Source organism: Lissotriton vulgaris, chromosome 1_1 (genome assembly GCF_964263255.1).
Source record: "Lissotriton vulgaris chromosome 1_1, aLisVul1.2, whole genome shotgun sequence".
NCBI lineage: Eukaryota > Metazoa > Chordata > Amphibia > Caudata > Salamandridae > Lissotriton > Lissotriton vulgaris.
The window spans coordinates 230478627-230491170 of record NC_141685.1 but is presented as its reverse complement, the minus strand read 5'-3'; the positions used below and the strand labels follow the sequence as shown (position 1 = coordinate 230491170).

Below are 12544 nucleotides of genomic sequence, written 5' to 3'. Positions count from 1 at the left end.
CAATGCAGCACAGAAAAACAGCGTGGGGCGTCCCGGGTGGTGCGGGGGGAGGCCTCGTCAGTAGCGGTCTGTGTCCAGTGTCACATGGCTGACACAACATGTACGACAGGCACCCAGGTGATGTCCAGTAAACTGCCGCACTGGTTTTGGTATCCTACAATGCTGCTCCAAAAATTGGCGTGCGGCGGCCCGGGGGGGGGGGGAGGCGGCGTGAACGGGCCTCCCCAGGTGGCGGCCATTCAGCTGTTTACCGCCCGCTCTTGCGACTACAGCGTCTCGCTCACCATGTAGTTGAGTTGTTCCCACTCTTGCGGTGCAGCGATAGGCGGCTGCCACATGACTCTTAAAATGGCGGACGGCTCTTCGGTTTTGGGCCTGGTCCACTGAAATGGCCCTGGGACACCTTGGAAGTCGGATGCTTGCCTGCTAGGGCTTGGGCTCCATTCTCGAAAAGCGTCCCCTCAGCCGTGAAGATTGTATAAAAGTCTTGGGGGCTCCCAACTCCCGCAGGCTTTCGGTGGGGAGCGGCTGCCATGATTGCTCGCGGAATGACCACGACGGAGCCACGAGATGGTGGTGCTCTCATGCTGACGCCAGCTTCAGTCTGAATGATCCAGAAACAAGGTGGGGCTTTCATCGTTTGGGAAAAAAAAATGTTCTAAACCAATGAAAAGTGTTATTTTTAGGTCATATGACCAAGCCTTCCATCTTTAGGAAACCAAAAGTAAAATGAACCAATGAAAAGTTTTATAAACAAGTCACATGACCTGTTATGCGACATAGGGCTACAAAAAGCGTAGAAAATCCGTTGGCACGTGAGGCGGCGTCAGTAGCGGACCGATGTGCGAATAGGCCGAAGGCAGCACAACGCGCCGAGATCCGGATGGCACCGAGGTGGTGTCCAGCAAATTGCCACACTGGTGTGGCCATCCTACAATGCTGCGCCGAAAGACGGCGTGTCCAGCTGAATTGCGGTCACTGTTGCGGTACAGTGACTCGAACGCGCCGAGATCCGGATGGCGCCGAGGTGGTGTCCAGCAAATTGCCGTACTGGTGTGGCCATCCTACAATGCTGCGCCGAAAGACGGCGTGTTCAGCTGAGTTCCGGTCACTCTTCCGGCACAGTGACTCGAACGCGCTGAGATCCAGATGGCACCGAGGTGGTGTCCAGCAAGTGGCTGCACTGGTGTGGCCATCCTACAATGCTGCGCCGGAAGTCGGCGTGGGGTGCCCCGTTGGCTTATGAGGTGATGTCAGTAGTGGACTGATGTGTGAATAGGTCGGAACCAGCACAAGGCGCCAAGATCCGAATGGCAAGTCCTGGATGTTGAGTGCCTCAGTTGAGATTTCTGAGCAGTGCTTGTAGAACTGTCTGAAGCTTATTTGCACCTGCTGCAGCTTCACTAGGTCCGGCGGAACTTGTTGCCTTTTCCTTTCTGCTTCTTTTCCTACAATGCGTTTCTTCTGAAGACACGACCAGGTCCCTGAATGTGTGCAGGGGGACGCTATTGAATGAATGAACGCGCCGAGATCTGGATGGCACCGAGGTGGTGTCCATCAAATTGCCGCACTGGTGTGTCCATCCTACAATGCTGCGCCGAAAGTCGGCGTGGGGTGCCCCGTTGGTTTATGAGGTGATGTCAGTAGCGGACCGATGTGTGAATAGGTCGGAACCAGCACAAGGCGCCCTGCACTGTTGAGCCTTTTTCAATGTCTGTTTTTTGTTCTTTCCCTTCCATCAAAAACAAAACAAAAATACAAGGCGCCAAGATCCGAATGGCAAGTCCTGGATGTTGAGTGCCTCAGTTGAGAGTTCTGAGCAGTGCTTGTAAGACTGTCTGAAGCTTATTTGCACCTGCTGCAGCTTCACTAGGTCCAGCAGAACTTTTTTCCTTTTCCTTTCTGCTTCTTTTCCTACAATGCGTTTCATCTGAAGACACGACCAGGTCCCTGAATGTGTGCAGGGGGACGCTATTGATTGAATGAAAATGGCGGCTTGACACAAAGCTGACTCAAGCGTTACTGTTGGTGCTATACAGACAAAAATTGGTTTTCAGTTTGTACATTCTTCAGGTTTTTTTTTCCATCCAAGTCTGATTGAGAGTTTGTAGAAAAATGGCTTCAGATTTTCCACATACTACTCTTCAACATTCTTCCTAAATGTAACAATGTGAAACTCACTAGGAGAACGGCTGTTTCTGTTTCCTTTCAAAATGCTGCCACCAATATTTTCTGAATGGAAGACATCATCTTGTAACATAAAGGGCCGAAAGGGGTTCTGGTCTGGCCGATGGTTGGTGGAGACATTTTGACTATATCTTGGACCTGCCCGGCCTCGCCCAAAATGGCGCCGGTATAAATGGGACTCGTAACTCTTTGCCCGCAAATGTATATCTAGAAAATGTTATTGTAAGTGGCCCTGTCGTATTTTAATTACAAAATGTACGTCCACCGATACCGCAACTGTTAGACACCTTTGTTCTTGTCACCTAATGGCCCGCTCGTTACGTTCTTCTACAGTGTAAATGTCTCCTCATCATATACGATTTGAGTTTGCTCCGTGGCCGGCCCACGTGGTTATAGGCCCGTATTTGTATACTGACATTTTCACAATAAAGGTTTTTAAAACAAAACACGGTAGTAGTATTTTCATTTGTAAAGTTTTTACTTTTAGTGACTGTTTTCGAATCAGTAAAAGGCAAGTGAAATAAAGCAGTCCAATTACATGACGGATAAAAGGTATAATATGTAGGAACGCAGTAAAGATAAATGGTCAAGGGCAGTTGTGTTTTTCATGTCTGCAACATAAAGTGATCGATAAGAATCTGATAATCAGGCGCATCGGCGACTAAGACAGCAGGCCGAATCTCTTTTACTCAACGGCTCCGTCATGGAAGGAAGAAACGCCCTTTTTCTCGAAAAAGGAATATATTTTACTTGCCAGACAGTTGTAAATTTTCCGGGAAAGTACATTAGCCTGGAATATTATAACATATGTTTGAAAAAAAAATATTGTTCGAAAATAATAAAAAGCGTAATTTTTAGGTCATATGACCAAGCTTTTCATCATTAAATTAACAAAAGTAAAATGAACCAATGAAAAGTTTTATTAACAAGTCACATGACCTGTTATGCTTACGTTACGCGCTGCGCGCCGCGCCTCGGATCACTTCCGGGTGCGCTAACGCGGCGTGTCATAAAACGCATTACGCGACAACGTAGGTCAAGAATATAGTCTAAATGTCTCCACCAACCAGCGTTCAGAACACAACCCCTTTCAGCAGTCCAAAAAGTTCTGTTAAATGACAACAGAGGGGACAGGCAACAAGAACCATCAGTCAAAGAGGGGAGGGCAAGTTCTTCTCTTCCGGGTCATGTTGGGGCGCTACCGGAACTGATCGAATTGGTAGTCTACAGTGTTTCTGGATGTTTCAGACTAAAGCTGGCGTCAGCATGAGACCACTACCATCTCGTAGCTCCGTCGTGGCCATTCCACGAGCAATCATGGCAGCCGCTCCCCACCAGAAGCCTGCGGGAGTCGGAGGCCCCCATGACTTTTGTAGAATCTTCACGGCTGAGGGGACGCTTTTCGAGAATGGGATCCAAGCCCTAGCAGACAAGCGTCCGAGTTCCAAGGTGTCCCAGGGCCATTTTAGTGGACCAGGCCCAAAACCGAAGAGCCGGCCGCCATTTTGAGAGTCCTGTGGCAGCCGCCTATCGCTGCACCGCTAGAGCGGGCGCATCTCAACTACATGGTGAGCGAGACGCTGTAGTCGCAAGAGCGGGCGGAAAACAGCTGAATGGCGGAAGAGGCACAGTGTAGCAAAAGCGGGCGGAATGGCAACTAAAACGATAAAGGGGCGCCTCACTACAGCTTGTCTTCAGGTCAAACGGATTGTGGGACAAGGTCCAGAATTGAAGAGTCATCAAAAGGCAAAAAGTACCGCCGGACCCCGGGAGCCGGCCGCCTATGTCGGGGGCGATCTCAGGCTACACCAGTGCTATAAGACTTGGGGAGGGTGTCGGAGCCAAGCGTCTTCTCCGAGTCCATGGCCATCACAGCGCCCCTCAGGGGCCTCCGTCAAGCTGTTTAGGAAGGTAACATATCATATTGTTTTCTAATGCAGTCAGGTCCACAAACGACACTCACTTACTTTGAGAATAGTGAAGCTGCAGTAGGAGGAAATAAGCTTCAGACAGTGTTACAAGCGCTGCTCAGAACTCTTAACTATGGCACCCAACATCCAGAACTTATGCTATTTGAGAATGGTAGTGACATCGAAGCATCTCGGGGACCAAAACCATTAACGTACTTTCACGTATGAAAATCTTACTTGGGGAGGGGGCAGGAGCGAAGCGCCCCCTCCCAGTCAGCGCCACCACACCGTATGTTGAAAATCTGAAGCCATCGTTCTACAAAGTCAACCAAACTTGGATTGAAAAATCTAGAAAAATGTACAAACTGAAAACCAGTTTTGGTCTGCATAGCATCAGTAACAACGCTTGAGTCAGCTTTGTGTCAAGCCGCCATTTTGATTCAACAAAGCACAGGCATTGAAAAAGGCTGAAATTCAGAACTCTAAACTATGGCACCCAACATCCAGGAGCTTGCTATCCGGATCTTGGAGCCTTGTGCTGTTTTCGATCTATTCACACATCGGTCCACTACTGACATCATCTTATAAACCAACGTTATGTAAATAGTTTTTTAATAAAATGTTTTACCCTATTTCTTTGCTGGTGTGTTGTCTATATTTTTAATATTTGCATAGGGTTTGTCATTATTTTGTGCGGGATGGGTGATGGAGCCGAGCTGTCTTGCAGCCCTCATGGTGTGGAGCTCAGTTCATCTCACTATTTTCGTATTTCTCAAGAAGGGTTGTTCCTAATATTTCTATTTTAGCGAGGTCAAAAAGAGATCCAATTAGTGGCCTACTGATTTTGCTCGATTACTTTTATTTTTTTACACGATTTTTCACTATCTGCAAAGACTAAACAGAGTATTGCGACTTTGTGCTTGTTTGTAAATAGAGAATGATCCAAAGAGAACCAATTCTAAAACAGTAAATGCTTGGACAACAATCAATCAAATGGAGAGACAAGGAGGTACGACGGATTACAACGGGGGTAAAGGCCTGCGTTAACTACCCTTCTGTATCTGCAAGGAGAGAGTACTAACAAAGGCAAAAGAGGGGAGGGGGGGGGCAGCGTTCAAAGCACATCAGCGTGCATAAATACGAAAATGTTTTTATCTATCACGTACTTGACATTTTAAAGCTTTTCATATTTGCTATTAAAAAACCAATGAAATTCACAGAAAAAACCATAGGTTATAGTGGATATATAGTTAGGAATTTGCATTTACAAAACCTTGAAAATTCAATGAAAAAACCATAGGTTATAGGCCATATATAGTTAGGAATTAGCATTTACAAAACCTTATTTTACTCGCATAAAACCATTGAAATTCCATATATAGTTAGCTAACTATAAGCGCTAACTATATATCGCGCACCCGCAATCCACTGCTGATGATGTCACATATTACATCATTCATGACATGGTCAGTGACATCACTGATGACATCACTGATGACATCTCAAATGACATCACTGATGACAACTCAAATGATATCAATGATGACATCTCAAATGACATCACTGATGACAACTCAAATGACATCACTGATGACATCTCATTTGTCATCACTGATCACATCACTCATGTGATAATACAATGAACCTCTTCAGACTCTAATATAACCTTACATACACTCAGTATAAACAGACACTCACAGACTGTCACTCATCCATGGACTTACTCACACACCTAGTCAGTCATGCAAAGAATCAATCACACCTCCATTTCCTCAACTATACAGTTATACACATCTTACTTATTCAAACATATAATAACACATATTTACTCTCTTATATAATCCCTGATACAAGCTCACAGTGATCGATACAGCCACTCACACATTCACTGGCTCTTATGTTCAGTTATTTATATATCTCAACTCTCACATGTATTGTGTTTTACATACGTACTTACTTGCACATGTAGCAATGAGAAATCCATTCACTCACCAACACACCCATGCACAGTCAACCGCTCATATAGCTGTTTCCACATGCACTCTTGAACTCATACTCCTAGTGAATCAACTGCTTACACATCTATGCACAGAGTCACGCACCTCCCAGCCACCCACACACACACTCAGCCTCCCATTCAAATATTTGGGCAACCAATCAATAACCCATATGGCTACTCTTATAGCTACTGATCAACACAAGCAGCAGTTTACACAACAACAAACATACTGATGCACGAATTAAGACAGTTTAGTCACTAACCCATGCACTCAGTGAGACACATTTAATCACTCACTCATACAGTCAGTCATGCACCTACTAAATTCTTCATCCAGACACTTATACATCCACTCATTCTTCAATATGTGAAACATATTTTAACTTTACAGAAACATACAGTCACTGGATGTTGTAATCAGTGATGTCATCAGTGATGTCACTGACCATGTCATGAATGATGTAATATGTGACATCATCAGCAGTGGATTGCGGGTGCGCGATATATAGTTAGCGCTTATAGTTAGCTAACTATATATGGAATTTCAATGGTTTTATGCGAGTAAAATAAGGTTTTGTAAATGCTAATTCCTAACTATATATGGCCTATAACCTATGGTTTTTTCATTGAATATATATATATATATAATCAGCTCACTTTACCATTTTCAGCTTATAACTATTAGCCACCAGGGGTCACTACTAACCAAAAGCAGTAATTCTACTTGTAAATCGTGCCAATCGAGTGGAACAGCAGTCTAGGATTCACCACTGCTTCATCTCATTTTCCAACAGATTGTAGACGTAAATTGGTTTTGATGGTACGCCTGTGCATGCTGAAATATTCAGAGCATATTCTGAATTTCAGTTAACACATCAGTAAGCATTTTGGCCATCAGTGCATTCAACCTTTTTTCTCAATCGGAATAGGCAAGGATAATGACAGATATATTTTACAATGTTAGAAAGTACATCATTTTATTTAATTGTGTGAATAAAAGGAATCGCCTCCCCGTCGGGGAATTGAACCCCGGTCTCCCACGTGACAGGCGGGGATACTGACCACTATACTAACGAGAACTTATTGGCTTCAGTTAAACAGTGCTCACCTCCCTGGGGTTAAGGCATGCCCTCGATCAATTCTCAGTATTGTAATAGGCAGAATTGCTGCTTTTGGTTAGGACAAGTAATCTTTTTTCCTAAATTATTACAATACAGAAATTCCTAGCCAAAAACAATCAGTTTTATGAAGAAATTATATTCATTGAAATAAATATCTATCGATCTGTCTATCTAGCTATCTTTCTATTCATCAATATATATATTTATATAAATATATATATATATATATATATATATATATATATATATATATATATATATATATATATATATATATATATATAATCAGCTCACTTTACCATTTTCAGCTTATAACTATTAGCCACCAGGGGTCACTACTAACCAAAAGCAGTAATTCTACTTGTAAATCGTGCCAATCGAGTGGAACAGCAGTCTAGGATTCACCACTGCTTCATCTCATTTTCCAACAGATTGTAGACGTAAATTGGTTTTGATGGTACGCCTGTGCATGCTGAAATATTCAGAGCATATTCTGAATTTCAGTTAACACATCAGTAAGCATTTTGGCCATCAGTGCATTCAACCTTTTTTCTCAATCGGAATAGGCAAGGATAATGACAGATATATTTTACAATGTTAGAAAGTACATCATTTTATTTAATTGTGTGAATAAAAGGAATCGCCTCCCCGTCGGGGAATTGAACCCCGGTCTCCCGCATGACAGGCGGGGATACTGACCACTATACTAACGAGGACGTATTGGCTTCAGTTAAACAGTGCTCACCTCCCTGGGGTTAAGGCATGCCCTCGATCAATTCTCAGTATTGTAATAGGCAGAATTGCTGCTTTTGGTTAGGACAAGTAATCTTTTTTCCTAAATTATTACAATACAGAAATTCCTAGCCAAAAACAATCAGTTTTATGAAGAAATTATTTGATTGAAATAAATATCTATTGATCTGTCTATCTAGCTATCTTTCTATTCATCAATATATATATATATATATATATATATATATATATATATATATATATAATCAGCTCACTTTACCATTTGTAGCTTATAACTATTGGCCACCAGGGGTCACTAGTAACCAAAAGCAGTCATTCTACTTGTAAATCGTGCCAATCGAGTGGAAAAGCAGCCTAGGATTCACCACTGCTTCATCTCATTTTCCAACAGATTGTAGACGTAAATTGGTTTTGATGGTACGCCTGTGCATGCTGAAATATTCAGATCATATTCTGAATTTCAGTTAACACATCAGTAAGCATTTTGGCCATCAGTGAATTCAACCTTTTTTCTCAATCGGAATAGGCAAGGATAATGACAGATATATTTTACAATGTTAGAAAGTACATCATTTTATTTAATTGTGTGAATAAAAGGAATCGCCTCCCCGTCGGGGAATTGAACCCCGGTCTCTGGCGTGACAGGCGGGGATATTGACCACTATACTAACGAGGACTTATTGGCTTAAGTTAAACAGTGCTCACCTCCCTGGGGTTAAGTCATGCCCTCGATCAATTCTCAGTATTGTAATAGGCAGAATTGCTGCTTTTGGTTAGGACAAGCAATCTTTTTTCCTAAATTATTACAATACAGACATTCCTAGCCAAAAACAATCAGTTTTATGAAGAAATTATTTCATTGAAATAAATATCTATCGATCTGTCTATCTAGCTATCTTTCTATTCATCAATATATATATATATATATATATATATATATATATATATATAATCAGCTCACTTTACCATTTGCAGCTTATAACTATTAGCCACCACGGGTCACTACTAACCAAAAGCAGTCATTCTCCTTGTAAATTGTGCCAATCGAGTGGAACAGCAGCCTAGGATTCACCACTGCTTCATCTCATTTTCCAACAGATTGTAGACGTAAATTGGTTTTGATGGTACGCCTGTGCATGCTGAAATATTCAAAGCATATTCAGAATTTCAGTTAACACATCAGTAAGCATTTTGGCCATCAGTGCATTCAACCTTTTTTCTCAATCGGAATAGGCAAGGATAATGACAGATATATTTTACAATGTTAGAAAGTACAACATTTTATTTAATTGTGTGAATAAAAGGAATCGCCTCCCCGTCGGGGAATTGAACCCCGGTCTCCCGCGTGACAGGCGGGGATACTGACCACTATACTAACGAGGACTTATTGGCTTCAGTTAAACAGTGCTCACCTCCCTGGGGTTAAGGCATGCCCTCGATCAATTCTCAGTATTGTAATAGGCAGAATTGCTGCTTTTGGTTAGGACAAGTAATCTTTTTTCCTAAATTATTACAATACAGAAATTCCTAGCCAAAAACAATCAGTTTTATGAAGAAATTATATTCATTGAAATAAATATCTATCGATCTGTCTATCTAGCTATCTTTCTATTCATCAATATATATATTTATATATATATATATATATATAATCAGCTCACTTTACCATTTGCAGCTTATAACTATTAGCCACCACGGGTCACTACTAACCAAAAGCACTCATTCTCCTTGTAAATCGTGCCAATCGAGTGGAACAGCAGCCTAGGATTCACGACTGCTTCATCTCATTTTCCAACAGATTGTAGACGTAAATTGGTTTTGATGGTACGCCTGTGCATGCTGAAATATTCAGATCATATTCTGAATTTCAGTTAACACATCAGTAAGCATTTTGGCCATCAGTGAATTCAACCTTTTTTCTCAATCGGAATAGGCAAGGATAATGACAGATATATTTTACAATGTTAGAAAGTACATCATTTTATTTAATTGTGTGAATAAAAGGAATCGCCTCCCCGTCGGGGAATTGAACCCCGGTCTCTGGCGTGACAGGCGGGGATATTGACCACTATACTAACGAGGACTTATTGGCTTAAGTTAAACAGTGCTCACCTCCCTGGGGTTAAGGCATGCCCTCGATCAATTCTCAGTATTGTAATAGGCAGAATTGCTGCTTTTGGTTAGGACAAGTAATCGTTTTTCCTAAATTATTACAATACAGAAATTCCTAGCCAAAAACAATCAGTTTTAGGAAGAAATTATATTCATTGAAATAAATATCTAACGATCTTTCTATCTAGCTATCTTTCTATTCATCAATATATATATTTATATATATATATATATATATATATATATATATATATATATATATATATATATATATATATATATATATATATATATATATATATATAATCAGCTCACTTTACCATTTACAGCTTAAAACTATTAGCCACCACGGGTCACTACTAACCAAAAGCAGTCATTCTCCTTGTAAATCGTGCCAATCGAGTGGAACAGCGGCCTAGGATTCACGACTGCTTCATCTCATTTTCCAACAGATTGTAGACATAAATTGGTTTTGATGGTACGCCTGTGCATGCTGAAATATTCAGATCATATTCTGAATTTCAGTTAACACATCAGTAAGCATTTTGGCCATCAGTGAATTCAACCTTTTTTCTCAATCGGAATAGGCAAGGATAATGACAGATATATTTTACAATGTTAGAAAGTACATCATTTTATTTAATTGTGTGAATAAAAGGAATCGCCTCCCCGTCGGGGAATTGAACCCCGGTCTCTGGCGTGACAGGCGGGGATACTGACCACTATACTAACGAGGACTTATTGGCTTCAGTTAAACAGTGCTCACCTCCCTGGGGTTAAGGCATGCCCTCGATCAATTCTCAGTATTGTAATAGGCAGAATTGCTGCTTTTGGTTAGGACAAGTAATCTTTTTTCCTAAATTATTACAATACAGAAATTCCTAGCCAAAAACAATTAGTTTTATGAAGAAATTATTTCATTGAAATAAATATCTATCGATCTGTCTATCTAGCTATCTTTCTATTCATCAATATATATATTTATATAAATATATATATATATATATATATATATATATATATATATATATATATATATATATATATATATATATATATATATATATATAATCAGCTCACTTTACCATTTTCAGCTTATAACTATTAGCCACCAGGGGTCACTACTAACCAAAAGCAGTAATTCTACTTGTAAATCGTGCCAATCGAGTGGAACAGCAGTCTAGGATTCACCACTGCTTCATCTCATTTTCCAACAGATTGTAGACGTAAATTGGTTTTGATGGTACGCCTGTGCATGCTGAAATATTCAGAGCATATTCTGAATTTCAGTTAACACATCAGTAAGCATTTTGGCCATCAGTGCATTCAACCTTTTTTCTCAATCGGAATAGGCAAGGATAATGACAGATATATTTTACAATGTTAGAAAGTACATCATTTTATTTAATTGTGTGAATAAAAGGAATCGCCTCCCCATCGGGGAATTGAACCCCGGTCTCCCGCATGACAGGAGGGGATACTGACCACTATACTAACGAGGACGTATTGGCTTCAGTTAAACAGTGCTCACCTCCCTGGGGATAAGGCATGCCCTCGATCAATTCTCAGTATTGTAATAGGCAGAATTGCTGCTTTTGGTTAGGACAAGAAATCTTTTTTCCTAAATTATTACAATACAGAAATTCCTAGCCAAAAACAATCAGTTTTATGAAGAAATTATTTGATTGAAATAAATATCTATTGATCTGTCTATCTAGCTATCTTTCTATTCATCAATATATATATATATATATATATATATATATATATATATATATATATATATATATATATATATATATATATATATATATATATATAATCAGCTCACTTTACCATTTGCAGCTTATAACTATTAGCCACCACGGGTCACTACTAACCAAAAGCAGTCATTCTCCTTGTAAATTGTGCCAATCGAGTGGAACAGCAGCCTAGGATTCACCACTGCTTCATCTCATTTTCCAACAGATTGTAGACGTAAATTGGTTTTGATGGTACGCCTGTGCATGCTGAAATATTCAAAGCATATTCTGAATTTCAGTTAACACATCAGTAAGCATTTTGGCCATCAGTGCATTCAACCTTTTTTCTCAATCGGAATAGGCAAGGATAATGACAGATATATTTTACAATGTTAGAAAGTACAACATTTTATTTAATTGTGTGAATAAAAGGAATCGCCTCCCCGTCGGGGAATTGAACCCCGGTCTCCCGCGTGACAGGCGGGGATACTGACCACTATACTAACGAGGACTTATTGGCTTCAGTTAAACAGTGCTCACCTCCCTGGGGTTAAGGCATGCCCTCGATCAATTCTCAGTATTGTAATAGGCAGAATTGCTGCTTTTGGTTAGGACAAGTAATCTTTTTTCCTAAATTATTACAATACAGAAATTCCTAGCCAAAAACAATCAGTTTTATGAAGAAATTATATTCATTGAAATAAATATCTATCGATCTGT

At 40.5% G+C, this 12544-nt stretch overlaps 2 non-coding genes across 2 annotated transcripts; both read right to left on the bottom strand.

Annotated features, from left to right (window-relative positions):
- Window positions 1-9281: 9281 nt before the first annotated feature.
- TRNAD-GUC (transfer RNA aspartic acid (anticodon GUC)) lies at window positions 9282-9353 on the bottom strand. The gene has a single exon. It is a non-coding gene; the product is annotated as a tRNA-Asp (tRNA).
- A 2910-nt stretch (window positions 9354-12263) lies between these two features.
- On the bottom strand, window positions 12264-12335 carry TRNAD-GUC (transfer RNA aspartic acid (anticodon GUC)). The gene has a single exon. It is a non-coding gene; the product is annotated as a tRNA-Asp (tRNA).
- Window positions 12336-12544: the final 209 nt, after the last annotated feature.